This window comes from Mobula hypostoma, chromosome 3 (assembly GCF_963921235.1).
Source record: "Mobula hypostoma chromosome 3, sMobHyp1.1, whole genome shotgun sequence".
NCBI classification, from domain to species: Eukaryota; Metazoa; Chordata; class Chondrichthyes; order Myliobatiformes; family Myliobatidae; genus Mobula; species Mobula hypostoma.
The window spans coordinates 668,348-689,198 of NC_086099.1; positions in this window are offsets into that span (position 1 = coordinate 668,348).

Here is a 20,851-nt window from a genome sequence, read left to right on the forward strand (position 1 = left end):
CTGCAGCCTGCTGAAATGTTTATTCGAGATTCATAGAAACATAGAAAACTACAGCACAAGACAGACCCTTCAGCCCACAAAGTTGTGCCGAACATGTCCCTAACTTAGAAATTACTAGGCTTACCCATAGCCCTCTATTTTTCTAAGCTCCATGTACCTATCCAGAAGTCTCTTAAAAGACCCTATCCTATCCACCTCCACCACCGATGCCGGCAGCCCATTCCACGCACTCACCACCCTCTGAGTAAAAAAACTTACCTCTGACCTACTCCCCAGCAGCTTAAATCTGTGTCCGCTTGTGGCAACCATGTCAGCCCTGGGAAAAAGCCTCTGACATTCCACACGATCAATGCCTCTCATCATCTTATACACCTCTATCAGGTCGCTCCAAGGAGAAAAGGCCGAGTTCACTCAAGCTATTCTCATAAGGCATGTTCCCCAATCCAGGCAACATCCTTGTAAACCTCCTCTGCACCCTTTCTATAGTTTCTACATTCTACTGTAATTAGGCAACCAGAACTGAGCACAGTACTCCAAGTGGGGTCTGACCAGGGTCCTATAGAGCTACAACATTACAGTACTACTCAGCTCTCAAACTCAAGATTCAGGGTAGTTTAACTCTATTTCCAGCGGTGAGGGGAGGGAACGTCGACTCAGACCATGAGAGGCCTGCGCGCCAGAGCAAATGTAGAAATATAGAAAATAGGTGCAGAAGTAGACCATTCGGCCCTTCGAGCCACCACCGCCATTCAGTACAATCATGGCTGATCATCCAACTCAGAACTATGTACCAGCCTTCCCTCCATACCCCCTGATCTCTTTAGCCACAAGGGCCATATCTAACTCCCTCTTCAATATAGCCAATGAACTGGCCTCAACTGTTTCCTGTGGCAGAGAATTCCACAGATTCACCACTCTCTGTGTGAAGAAGTTTTTCCTAATCTCGGTCCCAAAAGGATTCCCCTTAATCCTCAAACTGTGTCCCCTCATTCTGGACTTCCCCAACATCGGGAACAATCATCCTGCATCCAGTCTGTCCAATCCCTTTAGGATTTTATATGTTTCAATAAGATCCCCCCTCAATCTTCTAAATTCCAACGAGTATAAGCCTAGTCGATCCAGTCTTTCATCGTATGAAAGTCCTGCCATCCCAGGAATCAATCTGGTGAACCTTCTTTGTACTTCCTCTATGGCAAGGATGTCTTTCCTCAGATTAGGGGACCAAAACTGCACACAATACTCCAGGTGTGGTCTCACCAAGGCCTTGTACAACTGCAGTAGTACCTCCCTGCTCCTGTACTCGAATCCTCTTGCTATAAATGCCAGCATACCATTCGCCTTTTTCACCGCTTGCTGTACCTGCATGCCCACTTTCAATAACTAGTGTATAATGACACCCAGGTCTCGTTGCACCTCCCCTTTTCCTAATTGGCCACCATTCAGATAATAATCTGTTTTCCAGTTTTTGCCACCAAAGTGGATAACCTCACATTTATCCACATTAAATTGCATCTGCCATGAATTTTCCCACTCACCTAACCTATCCAAGTCACCCTGCATCCTCTTGGCATCCTCCTCACAGCTAACACTGCCGCCCAGCTTCGTGTCATCCGCAAACTTGGAGATGCTGCATTTAATTCCTTCATATAAGTCATTACTATATATTGTAAACAACTGGGGTCCCAGCACTGAGCCTTGCGGTACCCCACTAGTCACTGCCTGCCATTCTGAAAAGGTCCCATTTATTCCATAGAACAATAGAACCATAGAAACTACAGCACAGAAACAGGCCCTTTGGCCCTTCTTGGCTGTGCCCAACCATTTTCTGCCTAGTCCCACTGACCTGCACACGGACCATATCCCTCCATACACCTCCCATCCATGTATCTGTCCAATTTATTCTTAAATGTTAAAAAGAACCCGCATTTACCACCTCGTCTGGCAGCTCATTCCATACTCCCGCCACTCTCTGTGTGAAGAAGCCCCCGCTAATGTTTCCTTTAAACTTTGCCCCCTCACCCTTAACCCATGTCCTCTGGTTTTTTTCTCCCCTTGCCTCAGTGGAAAAAGCCTGCTTCCATTCACTCTATCTATACCCATCATAATTTTATATACCTCTGTCAAATCTCCCCTCATTCTTCTACGCTCCAGGGAATAAATTCTTAACCTATTCAACCTTTCTCTGTAACTGAGTTTCTCAAATCCTGGCAACATCCTTGTAAACGTTCTCTGAACTCTTTCAACCTTATTTATATCCTTCCTGTACTTTGGTGACCAAAACTGAACACAATACTCCAGATTCGGCCTCACCAATGCTTATATAACCTCATCATAACATTCCAGCTCTTATACTCAATACTTTGATTAATAAAGGCCAATGTACCAAAATCTCTCTTTACGATCTGTTCTACTGCACTCCTCAGTGCCTTACCATTAATCCTGTATGTTCTTCCTCTGTTTGTCCTTCCAATGTGCAATACCTCACACTTGTCCGTATTAAACTCCATCTGCCATTTTTCAGCCCATTTTTCAAGCTCGTCCAAGTCCCTCTGCAGGCTCTGAAAACCTTCCTCACTGTCTACTACACCTCCAATCCAAGGTTTACAAGGATGTTGCCAGGACTTGAGAAACTCAGTTACAGATGGGTATAGATAGAGTGAATGCAAGCAGGCTTTTTCCACTGAGGCAAGGGGAGAAAAAAACCAGAGGACATGGGTTTAGGGTGAGGGGGGAAAAGTTTAAAGGGAACATTAGGCGGGGCTTCTTCACACAGAGAGTGGTGGGAGTATGGAATGAGCTGCCAGATGAGGTGGTAAATGCGAGTTCTTTTTTAACATTTAAGAATAAATTGGACAGATACATGGATGGGAGGTGAATGGAGGGATATGGTCCATGTGCAGGTCAGTGGGACTAGGCAGAAGATGGTTCAGCACAGCCAAGAAGGGCCAAAAGGCCCGTTTCTGTGCTGTAGTTTCTATGGTTTCTATGGTTTCTAGGGATACCCATATCCCTCTATTTTACTAAGCTCCATGTAACTATCCAAAAGTCTCTTAAAAGAGCCTTTCGTATCTGCCTCCACCACCGTTGCCGGCAACCCATTCCACGCACTCACCACTCTCTGAGTAAAAACTTACCCCTGACATCTTACCAGTGGTGTTCCACAGGGGTCCGTGTTGGGGCCACTTCTTTTTAGGTTGTACATCAATGATTTGGATTATGGAATAGATGAAGTTTGCTGATGATACGAAGATAGGTGGAGGGGCTGGTAGTGTTGAGGAAACAGAGTCTGCAGAGAGACTTGGATGGATTAGGAGCAAGGGCAAAGAAGTGGCAAATGAAATACAATGTTGGAAAGTGTATCGAAAACCATAGAAAAACTACAGCACAGAAACAGGCCTTATAGCCCTTCTCGGCTGTGCCGAACCATTTTCTGCCTAGTCCCACTGACCTGCACACAGACCATATCCCTCCATACACCTCCCATCCATGTATCTGTCCAATTTATTCTTAAATATTAAGAAAGATCCCACATTTAGCACCTTGTCTGGCAACTCATTCCACACTCCCACCACTCTCTGTGTGAAGAAGCCACCCCTAAAGTTCCCTTTAAACCTTTCCCCCCTCACCCTTAACCCATGTCCTCTGGTTTATTTCTCCCCTTGTCTCAGTGGAAAAAGCCTGCTTGCATTCACTCTATCTATACCCATCATAATTTTATATACCTCTATCAAATCTCCCCTCATTCTTCTATTCTCCAGGGGATAAAGTCCTAACCTATTCAACCTTTCTCCGTAACTGGAGTTTCTCAAGTCCCGGCAACATCCTTGTAAACCTTCTCTGCACTCTTTCAACCTTATTCATATCCTTCCTGTAATTTGGTGACCAGAACTGAACACAATACTCCAGATTCGGCCTCACCAATGCCTTATACAACCTCATCATAACATTCCAGCTGTTATACTCAATACTTTGATTAATAAAGACCAATGTACCAAAAGCTCTCTTTACGACCCTATCTATCTGTGATGACACTTTTAGGGAATTTTGTATCTGTCTTCCCAGATCCCTCTGTTCCACTGCACTCCTCAGTGCCTTAACATTAACCCTGTATGTTCTACGTTGGTTTGTCCTTCCAACGTGCAATACCTCACACTTGTCAGTATTAAACTCTATCTGCCATTTTTCAGCCCATTTTCCTAGCTGCTCCAAGTCCCTCTGCAGGCTCTGAAAACCTTCCTCACTGTCAACTACACCTCCAATCTTTGTATCATCAGCAAACTTGCTGATCCAATTTACCACATTATCATCCAGATCATTGATATAGATGACAAATAACAATGGACCCAGCACTGATCCCTGTGGCACACCTCTAGTCACAGGCCTCCACTCGCATCACTCAGAGAAGCAATTCTCTACCACCACTCTCTGGCTTCTTCCATCGAGCCAATGTCTAATCCAATTTACCACCCCTCCATGTATACCTAGCGACTGAATTTTCCTAACTAACCTCCCATGCGGGACCTTGTCAAAGGCCTTACTGAAGTCCATGCAGACAATATCCACTGCCTGCCCTTCATCCACTTTCCTGGTAACCTCCTCGAAAAACTCCAACAGATTGGTCAAACATGACCTACCACGCACAAAGCCATGTTGACTCTCCCTAATAAGCCCCTGTCTATCCAAATGCTTGTAGATTCTGTCTCTTAGTACTCTCTCCAATAACTTACCTACTAATGACGTTAAACTCACCGGCCTATAATTTCCCAGATTACTTTTCGATCCTTTTTTAAACAACAGAACAACATAAGCCACTCTTCAATCCTCCAGCACTTCACCCGTAGACAGCGACATTTTAAATATTTCTGCCAGGGCCCCCGCAATTTCAACACTAGTCTCCTTCAAGGTCTGAGGGAACACTCTGTCAGGTCCCAGGGATTTATCCACTTTAATTTTCCTCAAGACAGCAAGCACCTCCTCCTTTTCAATCTGTAGAGTTTCCATGATCTCACTACTTGATTCCCTCAATTCCATAGATTTCATGCCAGCTTCCTTAGTAAATACAGACGCAAAAAACCTATTTAAGATCTCCCACATTTCCTTTGGTTCCGCACAAAGCCGACCACTCTGATCTTCAAGAGGACCAATTTTATCCCTTACAATCCTTTTGCTCTTAATATACTTGTAAAAGCTCTTTGGATTATCCTTCACTTTGACTGCCAAGGCAACTTCCTGTCTTCTTTTTGCCCTCCTGATTTCTTTCTTAAGTATTTCCTTGCACTTCTTATACTCCTCAAGCACCTGATTTACCCCCTGTTTCCTATACATTTCATACAACTCCCTCTTCTTCTTTATCAGAGTTGCAATTTCCCTTGAGAACCAAGGTTCCTTATTCCTATTCAATTTGCCTTTAATCCTGACAGGAACATACAAACTCTGCACTCTCAAAATTTCCCCTTTGAAGGCTTCCCACCTACCAATCAGATCTTTGCCAGAGAACAACCTGTCCCAATCCACGCTTTTTAGATCCTTTCTCATTTCTTCAAATTTGGCCTTCTTCCAGTTCAGAACCTCAACCCTAGGACCAGATCTACCCTTGTCCATGGTCAAATTGAAACTAATGGTGTTATGATCACTGGAACCAAAGTGCTCCCCTACACAGACTTCTGTCACTTGCCCTAATTCGTTTCCTAACAGGAGATCCAATATTGCATCCCCTCTAGTTGGTCCCCCTATATACTGATTTAGAAAACTTTCCTGAACACATTTTACAAACTCTAAATCATCTATACCCCTAACAGTATGGGAGTCCCAATCAATGTATGGAAAATTAAAATCCCCTACCACCACAACATTATGTTTCCTGCAGTTGCCTGCTATTTCTCTGCAGATTTGCTCTTCCAAGTCTCGTTGACTATTGGGTGGTCTGTAATACAATCCCACTAATGTGGCTATACCTTTCCCGTTTCTCAGCTCCACCCATAAGGACGCAGTAGACAAGCCCTCTAATCTGTCCTGCCTGAGCACTGCTGTAATATTTTCCCTAACAAGCAATGCCACTCCCCCACCTTTCATTCCTCTGCCTCGATCACATCTGAAACATCGGAACCCTAGAATATTAAGCTGCCAGTCCTGCTCTTTGCTTTCTGTCTGCCAACCAATTCTCTATCCACATCAATACCTTACCCCCAATACCGTGTGCTTTAAGTTTGCACACTAATCTCCTGTGTGGGACCTTGTCAAAAGCCTTTTGAAAATCCAAATATACCACATCCACTGGTTCTCCCCTACCCACTCTACTAGTTACATCCTCAAAAAATTCTATGAGATTCGTCAGAAATGATTTTCCTTTCACAAATCCATGCTGACTTTGTCTGATGATTTCACCGCTTTCCAAATGTGCTGTTATCACATCCTTGATAACTGACTCTAGTGTTTTCCCCACCACCGAAGTTAGGCTAACCGGTCTATAATTCCCCGGTTTCTCTCTCCCTCCTTTTTTAAAAAGCGGGGTTACATTAGCCACCCTCCAATCCTCAGGAACTAGTCCAGAATCTAAAGAGTTTTGAAAAATTATCACTAATGCCTCCACTATTTCTTGGGCTACTTCTTTAAGCACTCTAGGGTGAAGACCATCTGGCCCTGGGGATTTATCTGCCTTTAATCCCTTCAGTTTACTTAACACCACTTCCCTACTAACATGTATTTCACTCAGTTCCTCCATCTCACTGGACCCTCCGCCCCTACTATTTCTGGAAGATTATTTATGTCCTCCTTAGTGAAGACAGAACCAAAGTAGTTATTCAATTGGTCTGCCATGTCCTTGCTCCCCATAATCAATTCACCTGTTTCTGTCTGTAGGGGACCTACATTTGTCTTTACCAGTCTTTTCCTTTTTACATATCTATAAAAGCTTTTACAGTCAGTTTTTATGTTCCTTGCCAGTTTTCTCTCATAATCTTTTTTCCCTTGCCTAATTAAGCCCTTTGTCCTCCTCTGCTGGATCCTGAATTTCTCCCAGTGCTCAGGTGAGCCACTTTTTCTGGCTAATTTGTATGCTTCTTCTTTGGAATTGATACTATCTCTAATTTCCCTTGTCAGCCATGGGTGCACTACCTTCCCTGATTTATTCTTTTGCCAAACTGGGATGAAGAATTGTTGTAGTTCATCCATGCGATCTTTAAATGCTTACCATTGAATATCCACCGTCAACACTTTCAGTGTCATTTGCCAGTCTATCTTAGCTAATTCACGTCTCATACTTTCAAAGTTACCCTTCTTTAAGTTCAGAACCTTTGTTTCTGAATTAACTGTCATTCTCCATCTTAATGAAGAATTCCACCATTTTATAGTCACTGTTACCCAAGGGGCCTCTCACGACAGGATTGCTAATTAACCTTTCCTCATTGCTCAATACCCAGTCCAGAATAGCCTTCTCTCTAGTTGGTTCTTCGACATTTTGGTTCAAAAAACCATCCCACATACATTCCAAGAAATCCTCTTCCTCAGCACCCTTACCAATTTGGTTCACCCAATCTATATGTAGATTGAAGTCACCCATTATAACTGCTGTTTCTTTATTGCACGCATTTCTAATTTCCTGTTTAATACCATCCCCAACCTCACTACTACTGTTTGGTGGCCTGTACACAACTCCCACCAGCGTTTTCTGCCCCTTAGTGTTATGCAGCTCTACCCATATTGATTCCACATCCTCCTGGGTAATGTCCTTCCTTTGTATTGCGTTAATCTCCTCTCTATCCAGCAATTCTACCCCACCTCCTTTTCTTTCATGTCTATCCCTCCTGAATATTGAATATCCCTGAATGTTGAGCTCCCATCCATGGTCACCCTGGAGCCATGTCTCTGTGATCCCAACTATATCATATTCGTTAATAACAGTCTGCACTTTTAATTCATCCACCTTGTTACAAATGCTCCTTGCATTGACACACAAAGCCTTCAGGTGCGTTTGACAACACTCTTAGCCCTTATACAATTATGTTGAAAAGTGGCCCTTTTTGATTTTTGCCCTGGATTTGCCGGCCTGCCACTTTTACTTTTCACCTTACTACTTTTTGCTTCTACCCTCATTTTACACCCCTCTGTCTCTCTGCACTTGTTCCCCTCCCCCTGTTGTGAACTAGCCTCCTCTCTCCTAGTCTCTTTAATTTGATTCCCACCCCCTAACCATTCTAGTTTAAAGTCACCTCAGAAGCCCTTGCAAATCTCCCCGCCAGGATATTGGTCCCCGTAGGATTCAAGTGTAACCCATCCTTTTTGTACAGGTTGTACCTGCGCCAAAAGAGGTCCCAATGATCCAAAAACTTGAATCCCTGCCCCCTGCTCCAATCCCTCAGCCACGCATTTATCCTCCACCTTATTTCATTCCTACTCTCACTGTCGCGTGGCACAGGCAGTAATCCCGAGATTATTACCTTTGTGGTCCTTTTTCTCAACTCCCTTCCGAACTCCCTATATTCTCCTTTCAGGACCTAACGATTGAACCTTCCTAACTAACCTTCCGTGTGGAACCTTGTCAAAGGCCTTACTGAAGTCCATATAGACAACATCCACCGTTTTACCCTCGTCAATTTTCTTAGTAACCTCATCAAAAAAATTCAATAAAATTTGTCAAAAATGACCTTCCACGCACAAATCCATGTTGACTGTTCCTAATCAGACCCTGTCTATCCAGATAATTATATATCTCTAAGAATACTTTCCATCAATTTACCCACAACTGACAGTCCAATAATTGCTAGGTTTACTCTTAGAACCCTTCTTAAACAATGGAACCACATGAGCAATATGCCAATCCTCCGGCACCATTCCCGTTTTTAATGACATTTGAAATATTTCTGTCAGAGCCCCTGCTATTTCTACACTAACTTCCCTCAAAGTCCTAGGGAACATCTTGTCCGGACCCGGAGACTTATCCACTTTTATATTCCTTAAAAGTGTCAGTACTTCCTCTTCTTTAATTGTCATACTTTCCATAACTACCCTACTTGTTTCCTTTACCTTACACAATTCAATATCCTTCTCCTTAGTGAATACCAAAGAAAAGAAATTGTTCAAAATCTCCCCCATCTCTTTTGGCTCCACACATAGCCGTCCACTCTGATTCTCCAAGGGACCAATTTTATCCCTCACTATCCTTTTGCCACTAACATAACTGTAGAAACCCTTTGGATTTATTTTCACCTTACTTGCCAAAGCAGCCTCGTGTCTTCTTTTAGCTTTTCTAATTTCTTTCTTAAGATTCTTTCTACATTCTTTATATTCCTTGAGTACCTCATTAACTCCAAGCTGCCTATATTTATTGAAGATCCCTCTCTTTTTCCGAACCAAGTTTCTAATATCTCTTGAAAACCATGGCTCTCTCAAACTTTTAACCTTTCCTTTCAGCTTAACAGGAACATAAAGATTCTGAACCCTCGAAATTTCACCTTTAAATGACCTCCATTTCTCTGTTACATCCTTCCCATTAAACAAATTTTCACAATCCACTCCTTCTAAATCCCTTTGCATCTCCTCAAAGTTAGCATTTCTCCAATCAAAAATCTCAATCCTAGGTCCAGTCCTATCCTTCTCCATAATTACACTGAAACTAATTGTATTGTAATCACTGGACCCGAAGTGCTCCCCAACAAATATATCCGTCACCTGACCTTTCTCATTCCCGAACAGGAGGTCCAACACTGCCCCTTCTCTAGTTGGTACCTCTATGCATTGCTTCAAAAAACTACCCTGCACACATTTTACAAACTCCAAACCATCCAGCCCTTTCACAAAATCACAAACCCGAGGGAGTCTGCAGATGCGGGAAATCCAAAGCAACACTCACAGAATGCTGAAGGTACCCAGCAGGTCAGGTAGCATCTTATCGAAAAGAGTCGACATTTCCAGTGTTGATCGTTCTTCAGGATTGAGAAGGAAGGACTGAGAAAACCTGAATAAAAACGGAGCGGTAAGGAAAGGGCTCGGTCGAAGATGATAGTTGAAGCCAGGTAGGTGGGAAATCTCAAGAGCAGGAGGAATAAAATCTAATAGGAGAGGAGATTAGACAATAGGAGGAAGGGGTGGAGGAGTGGACCCAGGGAGAAGTGAAAAGCAGGTGAGAGGAATGGAAGGTCAGAGGAAGTAAATTGTGAATTGCTGCCTCAGCTGGAAAGACTGTTTGAACAACGGAGAGAGTTCAGCCTTGCCGCCCTTTCACTGTGACACCCCCGAACTCCACATCAAATCCATCCAAACGAATCTGGGCGAACTTTAATGACCTTTAACGCAAGTATATCGACAGTAATCAGCTGTCTGAATGAATAACTGACTTTAAAGAGGAAGCATATTTTCACGGCGTTGAGTTTAGCAGGTATAAAGACTGCAGGGACGAGAGGTTTTCTAGCAACACACATCAAAGTTGCTGGTGAACGCAGCAGGCCAGGCAGCATCTCTAGGAAGATACCTCTGGGAGGGTACCTCTTCCTAGAGATGCTGCCTGGCCTGCTGCGTTCACCAGCAACTTTGATGTGTATTGCTTGAATTTCCAGCATCTGCAGAATTCCTCGTGTTTACGAGAGGTTTTTTGTTGACTAATAAACCGTGTGTGGACCCCGCTGGCAATTCTGGTGTTGTGACCCAAGTCGAGACAAACACCCCGCTGCCCACTCCACCAACAACACGGCACAGCCGGTCACATAACAGGGGACTTGACATCTCACAACACTGGATTCAGTGATGAAACCCGTCATTAATGTTGTTGTCCCACTGAAATGATATGAAACGTCCATTCAGGTGTTTTTAAATACAAGCGCGCACCCACGCGGCTGACGTCACACATGTTTTCCCCTCGCACGTAAGCGACGTCACACACGCGCTGCTGCGCTCGCGCTGGAATAGTTTAACGGCTGAGCTACCGACCACGAGATCCCTCCACCCACCAGCTCCGCTACGCTATAGTCATTGGCCAGAGGCGATGTCAATCACTGTTTACGCTCAATAGCGTAGGCGGACCAGCCGAGAGGGCGTTACTCCCGTTGACATATAACGCTGCCGCACTGCACTCCCCGTCTAAGCGGAACAACACCAAACTAAATATATCCCGCTTTCGGATTTATTTCCATTTCCCTCCGAGGGAAACCAGGGGCGTTTGTGAAGCGTCTCCTGCGACCGGAGACTGATGTATCACCGAGAAGTAGGGGGAGACCACTCGGCCCCGTCTGCCTGATGCCGGCTCCCCGGAGAGGGAGGGACCCCAGAAGAGGAATGAGGGAGAGAAGGGGTTAATTTTACTGAAAGGATGAAGACGGTGAGAGAGGGGGCGGACAGGATGTCTGTCCCGGTGGGGACAGGAGGGGCTCATCTGTGGAAATGTCTGAGCCCACGGTGGTGGCGAGCAGAGGGATTCACCACATTGGGGAGAAACACCGGCAGACTGTTGACCTGCAAGCGAGGCCAATGGTCCGGGCAAAGTGAAAATTATTTGTGCTTTGTTGAGATTGTACCTGGAACATGGTGTAAAATCCCGCTCCCCACACTAACACGGGTTATACAGACCAAAGAACAAACTTCCGGAGGAACTCAGTGGGTCGGGCAGCATCTGTGGAGGGAAATGGACCGTCAACATTTCGGGCCGAGACCCTCCCTCTGACTGAGAGTGGACGGGAAATAGTCAGAGAAAAGAGGTGAGGGGTGGGGATGGGGCAAGAGCTTGGGTTTGAGAGGTAGATCCAGGGGAGGTGGGAAGGTGGAAATAGTGACGGGGGTGGGAGGTGAGTGGTTGGGACAACACGGGGTTGCAGAAGATGGAAATTAATTCCATGATCGAGGAAATGGGATCGGGCAGAAACATGTGTCTGAGATGGGAGAGCAGTAAATGTGAAATAATGTGGGAAATGCGGCCGATGGGTCGGACAGCGTGTTAGGGGCGATTAACAGTCACCGGATCACGTGGGAGACCCCACCGTCACGTGATCCTGTTTACCGCAGATCGGCAGCACCAGCGGGTTTGTCTCCGAGGCCCCGCCCCCACTCTGATGACGCAACGAGCACATTGCGCATGCTCACGTTCCCGGAGTGAGCTGTGATTTTATTTCCCGTCCTTGTTGGAGCGGCCGATCGTCTGCGGGATCCGGATCGAGTGAGGGTCCTCGCCCCCTCGGGCGGGGAGCCGGGGGACGAATCATTCTCTGCGGAGAGAGACCGACAAGATCCATGCGGTGAGTATTGAGTCCGGTCCCGAGAGATGTTGGGCAGTCAGTCCCGTTAACTTCCCCGAACTCGCGGTCTCACCTCACTTCCTGGACGAAACCTGCCGGGGTGTGAGACCTTCACACCGGACCTTGAGATACTTTCCATGTGTGTTGATATAAGTTGGTTAGGGGAGAAGGGTAAATGCCAAATTTCCTGTTATTCTATCTTTGTCATTTTAGAATCATTTATATAGTAGTATGTACTGTCAATTCGGTATCTGTGTATTGCTGGAGGACCATCAGTGATTGTCCTTGATCCCTTCTCCCATCGGGTTCCATCTGCTCATTCCCACCCTCCTCGTTCAACCTCAGTTCTGCCTGTATCCCACCACCTCAATTCCAGCATGTATCTCACCAATGACTATAAATCAACAATCTCTCTTTTAAAAGATGAAGGGTGTCGGCCCGAATCGTCGACTGTACCTCTTCCTAGAGATGCTGCCTGGCCTGCTGCGTTCACCAGCAACTTTTATGTGTGTTGCTTGAAATTCCGGCATCTGCAGATTTCCTCGTGTTTGTGCTTTTAAATCTCTCTTTTACCGTTGTCTTCACTGTGAAGTTATTTCTGAAATCAGTGTTTGTTTACCTGGAGCTACCAGAGGATTTACTTAATGCAGAATGATGAACGATAAAGGCAGTCACCACAGTTTCAGTTTCATAGTTACCCGTGTTAATCTTTGTCAACAGGAGACTCTCCACATTTGAAGTTGAGTCTGTTATTTCCCGTTTTGATCATTTTTGGAGAGTCAATATCCCTGTTGCCAGGAACAGACCATAGGATCTGAAGGGAGTGGAGCACATTTTTATTGCTCTCTGGTCACTTCCCCTCATTTAGTGGCCTTGGGAGCAGATGTAACACACTGATAGTGGGGTGGGGGAGGATGTTGTGAGCATTGACAGTATCGACTGTATTAACCCTGTGTTGGAATGAAGAGAAAACTAATGAATGTGGGCATTATATTTGTGCAACTTTGTTCAGGCCGTCACAAACATCTTGTAATCAGTCAATAGTTCATAATTTGAAGTAAAAAGAGAAAATGTTGGAAACGTTCAGCAGATCGGGCAACATCACTTCTGATACGGATCTTCCACAGTTTCTCTTTCCACAGATCCAATCTGATGTCCTGAGTTTCCAGCACTTAATTTCAATTTGAAATGAAAAGGCTACAGGAAATGTGACAGTCAATTGTGCTGGTCAAAATCTCATTTAATAAGAAGATAATGATAAAATGTGTTCAGTTTAGCTGCTGGAGACAATGTGAAATGTATCTCTGCCTGCTGGTGACCCATACCCAGGTTTTCCAGCCCAATATCTGGCCCAGTCAGAGGATTATCAGGTTCCCATTATGACATAGGTTGATGCAGGAGTGTTACTTTCTGAACTCTGGATGGCTGAGACACTGCAGCATGTTACTGGCAGCAAGGGAGTCCTGGGAAAATTGGTGCTTGGCCTATTATCCTGGGATATAGACTCTGGGCATATGGAACTGTCAGTACTTGGAATTTGGCCCAGGTCAGTACTTCTGTAGATGGAGCTGAATGTTCCTCCTTCCACAATGAATCAGAAATCTCAGGTTGCTGGATGGTGGTTGTGGGGAAATCCCTGACGTGGGGACGACGTGCGAGGATTCTGAGGTCGGTAAGGGGAACGTTCAGCTGTGTGACCCTATCACAGATTTTGACCAAGGTAAAATGGATTTGGGGATCAAGCTGCTTGGGTTTATGAAGTGTTGAGCGAGTATTTCTCGTCTGGGATCAGATGATTGTTTCTGGATTACCTTTGGAAGCAATGACTGCTAATCTGAGGAGAGAATGAGATCCCATTCCATCCTTCACAGGGAGAAGTTGTGATTAAATGTTAGGAACAGTAGATTTGGACCCAGGGGTTCCGTGTTCAAACCACGTTTGGAAATTTCCCCTCACTGTCACAGTCAATGGTTCTGGGCCTGTGCACAATGGATTTCAGAGGGACAGTGGCATGGTTAGAGGAACGCATGGTTAACTAAACCTACCGAATGCTGAAAAGCCTGGATATGGTGGACATGGAGAGGATGTTTCCATTAGGTGGAGAGTCTGGGTTCTGACAGCACAGTCTCAGACAAAAGAAGCTTCCCTTTAAAATTGAGATGAGGAGAATATCTTAAATAAGGGGTGGCTGATCTGTGGAATTTGTTGCCACAGAGTGTGGTTGAGACTGCCATTTGGGTATATTTATGACAGGGGTTAATATATTCATGATTGCTAAGTAGCTTCAGGGCTACAGGAGGAAAGCAGGAATATGGTGTTGGAATAAATCTCAGCCATGGTTGAGTGGTGGGACAGACTCAATGGACCGAATCACCTAATTATGCTCCTGTGTCTTATGTCCCACCATGAGTGTATGATGACTCCTTCTTATCCCATATCAGATTTTGTGACGTGTCAGGGACAATTACAGATTTGTTCACTGTGATCATTACATTTGTCTTCAACGTTTAAATTTCAGTGTTTTGTTTTTTGGAACATTGAGCAGAAATGGTCTCCTTTGTATTGTTAACGTGCATCATCATCTCTCTGGTTAAAGTTAGACCTGTGGTGAGATTTATTGGAAGAAAATCCCACAACTGAAAGTGAATCACAATTAAAGATGAGGGAACAGCGACAAGTGAACCAGCCCGAGGACTGAGAGCACCAACTGGAGAGAACCCATCTGACACGGAGGTTCCAGTGATTCAGTCAGGAGAAAGATTGGTGAGTATCATTTACTCAAACACTGGTCCTTTAGATATTACATACCTGCACAAAGGAAGGTAGGAAATAGTTGGGGTGAGACTGAATGTGACCAGAAGTATCAGTGATGCCTCTGTCAGACCAGTTACAATCACTCCAGATCTGCTAATGTGCTGTCAGTATCCCAGCTCTTTAAAGTCACTCATGTTCCCTCAGTGTTGGCTCATTTCAAGGTCTTGCATCTTGTGAAGTAGCTTTTGGTCACCTCTCAGTGGGGAGATGGAAAGAAAGGGGAGATTTTATACTTAATATCTTTCAAAAAAATAATTATTTGAACTTACTTGCTGCAAACTTGCTTGGACTTATCTCCTTGGAGCGACAGAGAATGAGAGGTGACCTGATAGAGATGTTTAAGATGATGAGAGGCATTGATTGTGTGGATAGCCAGAGGTTTTTCCCCAGGGCTGAAATGACTGACATGAGGGGGCACAGTTTTAAGGTGCTTGGAAGTAGGTAGAGAGGGGATGTCAGGGGAGTTTTTCACACAGAGTGGTGGGTGTCAAAAGCATTGCTGGCGATGGTGGTGGAGGCAGATACGATAGGGTCTTTAAAGAGACTCTTAGATGGGTACATGGAGCTTAGAAAAATAGTGTTATGCAGTTGGGTAATTCTAGACAGTTTCTAGAGTAGGTTACAAGGTTGACAGAACATTGAGAGCTGAAGGGCCTGTAATGTACTGTAGATTTCTATGTTCCATGTTCAAACTTACTACCTATACCCTGTATATTCTCAACTAGGTCATTGATATAGATGACAAGTAATAATAGGTGTAACCATGGGGAACATCACTAGGCACTGGCCTTGATTCCAAGAAACAGCCTCTCAGCATCACCCTCTGCTTCCTGCCATTCAGTTGTTCCCAGACTCTGCGGCTCTGTCACAAACACAATGTTAACAGGAAGATTAGTCAGTAATTAATGTGAAAAGAGAATTGTTGCTTCCTGAAAGGTCACGTATCCTGTCTGATTCAAAGGACCAACTCCTCCCTTGTGTACGATTTAATTTGTCCTGGGACCCATCCTCCTGGGTCACGCTGCCTCCAATAACCCACATCCCCAACCTCCCTCCACCCTGCCAATGGCCCCACACCGCACATGTAGAGTGATCCACGTCACCCACATCCTCCCTCCCAGCCTGGGGAACCACAACTAATTGATCTCACGGTCTTGGCTGGGGCACGGAACTAAAACCAGAGCTGCAAGACTAGACAGCCTGGACTCTCCAGCCGTCCGGCTCAGTCCCAGCCCACTTCCACTGCAACTAACGCTCGATTTATGCAAACCCGGGATAAGCCCCTTCCTCACCATCGCCTAAACAGGAAAACTATCAACATCAGCTGGAGTTAGAATGGTGCTGCACTTTGCAGGAGGTCCCTGTGGCCCCTCCGGAGTTCGGATAGACAACACAGAGGGTTCAGCTGACCTGTCCTTTCAATATGACACTCCTGAATTCCACATCAACTCCATCCAACTATATCTGGGCGAACTTCACTGACTAACAAATATAGTTCCTCTCAGCGATCAGCCGTTTGAATGATACACTGACTTAAAGGAAGGGGTATATGTGGTCCACATTGTCAGAGTGTTTAGTTTACCAGGAGACAAAGACTGCAGTGACATGAAGTCTTCTGTTAACTGATACATATCTGTGTTTTCACTGCTAGCAATTCTGGTTTACATCAGTAAAACCCTCTTTATGAAAACAGTAAACAACTAGATACTACACTGCAATATACATCAGAGTTGCTGGTGAACGCAGCAGGCCAGGCAGCATCTCTAGGAAGAGGTACAGTCGACGTTTCGGGCTGAGACCCTTCGTCAGGTCTAAATGAAGGAAGAGCTAGTAAGAGATTTGAAAGTGGGAGGGGGACGGGGAGATCCAAAATGATAGGAGAAGACAGGAGGGGCAGGGATGGAGCCAAGAGCTGGACAGGTGATTGGCAAAGGGGTATGAGAGGATCATGGGACAGGAGGCCCAGGGAGAAGGAAAAGGGGGGGGGAACCAGAGGATGGGCATGGGGTATAGTCAGAGGGACAGAGGAAGAAAAAGGAGAGAGAAAGAATGTGTGTATATAAATAAATAATGGATAGGGTACGAGGGGGAGGTGAGGCATTAGTGGAAGTTAGAGAAGTCAATGTTCATGCCATCATGTTGGAGGCTACCCAGACAGAATATAAGGTGTTGTTCCTCCAACCTGAGTGTGGCTTCATCTTTACAGTAGAGGAGGCCGTGGATAGACATATCAGAATGGGAATGGGATGTGGAATTAAAATATGTGGCCACTGGGAGACCCTGCTTTCTCTGGCGGACAGAGCGTAGGTGTTCAGCAAAACGATCTCCCAATCTGTGTTGGGTCTCGCCAATATATAGAAGGCCACACCCAGGATCTCCCAGTGGCCACACATTTTAATTCCATATCCCATTCCCATTCTGATATGTCTATCCACGGCCTCCTCTACTGTAAAGATGAAGCCACACTCAGGTAGGAGGAACAACACCTTATATTCCGTCTGGGTAGCCTCCAACCTGATGGCATGAACACTGACTTCTCTAACTTCCCCTAATGCCCCACCTCCCCCTCGTACCCCACCCATTATTTATTTATATACACACATTCTTTCTCTCTCTTTCCTTTTTCTACCTCTGTCCCTCTGAATATACCCCTTGCCCATCTTCTGGGTCCCCCCCCCCACCCTTTTCCTTCTCCCTGGGCCTCCTGTCCCATGATCCTCTCATACCCCTTTGCCAATCACCTGTCCAGCTCTTGTCTCCATCCCTGCCCCTCCTGTCTTCTCCTATCATTTTGGATCTCCCCCTCCCCCTCCCACTTTCAAATCTCTTACTAGCTCTTCCTTCAGTTATTCCTGACGAAGGGTCTCGGCCCGAAACGTCAACTGTACCTCTTCCTAGAGATGCTGCCTGGCCTGCTGCGTTCACCAGCAACTTTGATGTGTGTTGCTTGAATTTCCAGTATCTGCAGAATTCCTCGTGTTTAAGATACTACACTGATTGACCCACCCCAGACCAGATCACCCTGGAAAGTCCTCCCAAGAAACATGAGGTGTTTTGTGACCCAACTCAAGAAAAAGGCCACACCGCCCACTCCATTAACAATATGGCAAAGCTGGGCACATAGCAGGGGACTTTACCTCATAGAATACTGGATTCAGTGATGACATCTGTTATGTTTCCTTCATTGTCCCCCTGAAATCATTAAAAACTTCCAGTTAACAGCTTTTGGAAACAAGTTCTCACCCACACGTGACGTCACTCTGCGCCCCCTCATGCCTGATGTCATGTGTCGGTTTCCCCACACCGGGATCTGACGTCACTCTGCGCCCCCACATGCCTGATGTCACATGTGGGTTCCCCACACCGGGATCTGACGTCACGTGTGCAGTTCCTTGCATCACACTGGCGCTGGGACGGTTGAACTTTACCGACTGAGGTAACAATTACCTGAACACAGTCAACAGAGGAGTTACTCTCTTCCCATTGGTGAGAATCTATGTCAATCACTGCTTACACCCAATAGCAGAGATGGGCCAGCCGAGAGGGTGTTAGCCCCGCTGATCCCATCTCCTGCTCCCATTCCCAATCTCCCCGTCAAAGCAGAACAAATCTCAAAGTAGAAGTCCAGCTTTTTGGATTATTTCCATTTCCCTCCACAGGAAGTTGGAGGAGTTTGTGAAGTGACTTCTGCGGCTGGAGTATACTGTATTGCTGACAGGTCAGAGGAGACCGCTCAGCCCATTGGCTTGATGCAGGCTCCTCACACAATGAGAGATCTGGCAGAAGGATGAGGGTGAGGGATTTTACTGAGAGGGTAAAGATGGTGTGAGAGGAGGTGGACAGGATGAAGTCTGAGAGGAAGTTTGTCCCAGTGGGGGATCAAGGAGCAAGATGGGGGAAGGAGCCCATTAACAGTGGGTAAGGGACATTGGGGGTTCATCTGTGGAAATGTCTGAGCACGCGGTGGCAGTGAGCAGAGATATTCACCACTTTAGGGGGTAAACACTGGCAGACTTTTGACCAGCAAGTTGGGCCAATGGTCTGGGCAAAGTGGATTGGAGTGTTGTTGGGGGGCAAGAATGGACTGGTGTTGGGTCTTATTGAATGACAGGATGGACTGAATGGCCTGTTCCTGTTCCTGTTGTCCGTGTGTTTAAAAAGAAAGAATAACCAGACCCTTCTTGGGCCTGCAGGATGCCCCAATGGGTGTTGTAGGGACCGGTGCTTGGAGCCCAGTTGTTCCCAAACTCTGTCAACAATTTATCTGAGGGACCAAATTCAACATTTCCAAGACTGCTCTTGAAAAAAATGTATATTTACACATTGTTAATGGCACAAAATGTATATTGATGATTAATGACACAACATATATATTTCTATATTGTTAATGACATAAAACTTGTGTTTCTATATTGATAATGACACAGAATAGTATAAATTATGTTCCGTGTGTTATCTGAATGTTCTTGCCTGTGATGTTGCTGCAAGTCAGTGTTTCTCTGTACCTGTACCTTCCCGTACTTGTCCACTTGTCAATAAATTCAACAGGACCTGAGAAAACTCTGAGATTTGATTAGTGATGATCACCTTGGCATCTCAGTAGGTCAGTTATAGAGATATACAGTGTTAAGTACAAGACCCTTAACAGTGTTGATGAGCAGAGGGATCTTGGAGTCCCAAGTTCATCACACCCTCAAAGTGGCTACACAGGTTGACAGGGGGTGAGGGAGGCAAATGGCATGCTGGCCTTTATTAGTTAAGACATTGCATTCAAAATTCAGGAAGTTATGTTGCAGCTTCATAAAACTTGAGTTAGGCCGCATTCGGAGTTTTTCATACAGTTCTGGTTGCCTCATTCCAGGAAGGATGTCAATAGCCCTGGCAAGGGTGCAGAAGAGGTTTACCAGGATACTGCCTGGATTAGAGGGCGTGAGCTATGACGGGAGATTCGACAAACTTGTGTTGTTTTCTCCAGAGCAGCGCAAGCTGGGGTGAGACCATGGAGGTTCATAAGGTTACGAGATTCATAGATAGAGTAGACAGAGAATAACTTTTTACCCGGGGTAGAAATGTCTAAATCCAAGACCTGACCTGAATACCTCCTTGTGTAATTGGATCCTGGATTTCCTCACTTGTAGACCCCACTCAGTTCAGATTGGCAAAAACATCTCCACAATCTCCATCACCACAGGGATGTGTAGTTAGTCCCCTGCTCTATTTGCTTTACACCTGTGACCGTGTGGCTAAGTACAGCTCCTCCACCAAATATAAGTTTGCTGATGATACCTCTGCTGTGGACTCTTTCAAAAGGGGTGGGAATCGGCATACAGGAGGGAGACTGAAAACTTGGCTTAGTGGTGTAATAACAACAACCTCTCACTCAATGTCAATAAGACCAAAAAACTGATCGTAGAATTCAGGAGAAGGAATCCAGAGATCCCTGAGCCGGTGATCATCACAGGATCAGAGTTGGAGCGGGTCAGTAACTTTTAAATTCTTGGGTGTCACTCTAAAGTCCTGTCCTGGACCAATCATATGAATATAATTGCGAAGAAAACACGACTGCGGCTCTACTTCCTCAGGAGTCTGTGGAGATTTGGTATGTCATCAAAAACGTTGGCAATCCTCAGTAGATGTGTGGTGGAAATTCTGCTGACTGGCTGCATTATGGACTGGTCAGGGATCACTAGTGCCTTTGAGCAGAAAATCCTGCAAAAGGTAGTGAATTTGGCCCAGTGTGTCACGGGTAAAGCTCTCTCAACCATTGAGTACATCTACATGAAATGTTGCCTTAGAAAGACATCAAAGATCCTCACCAC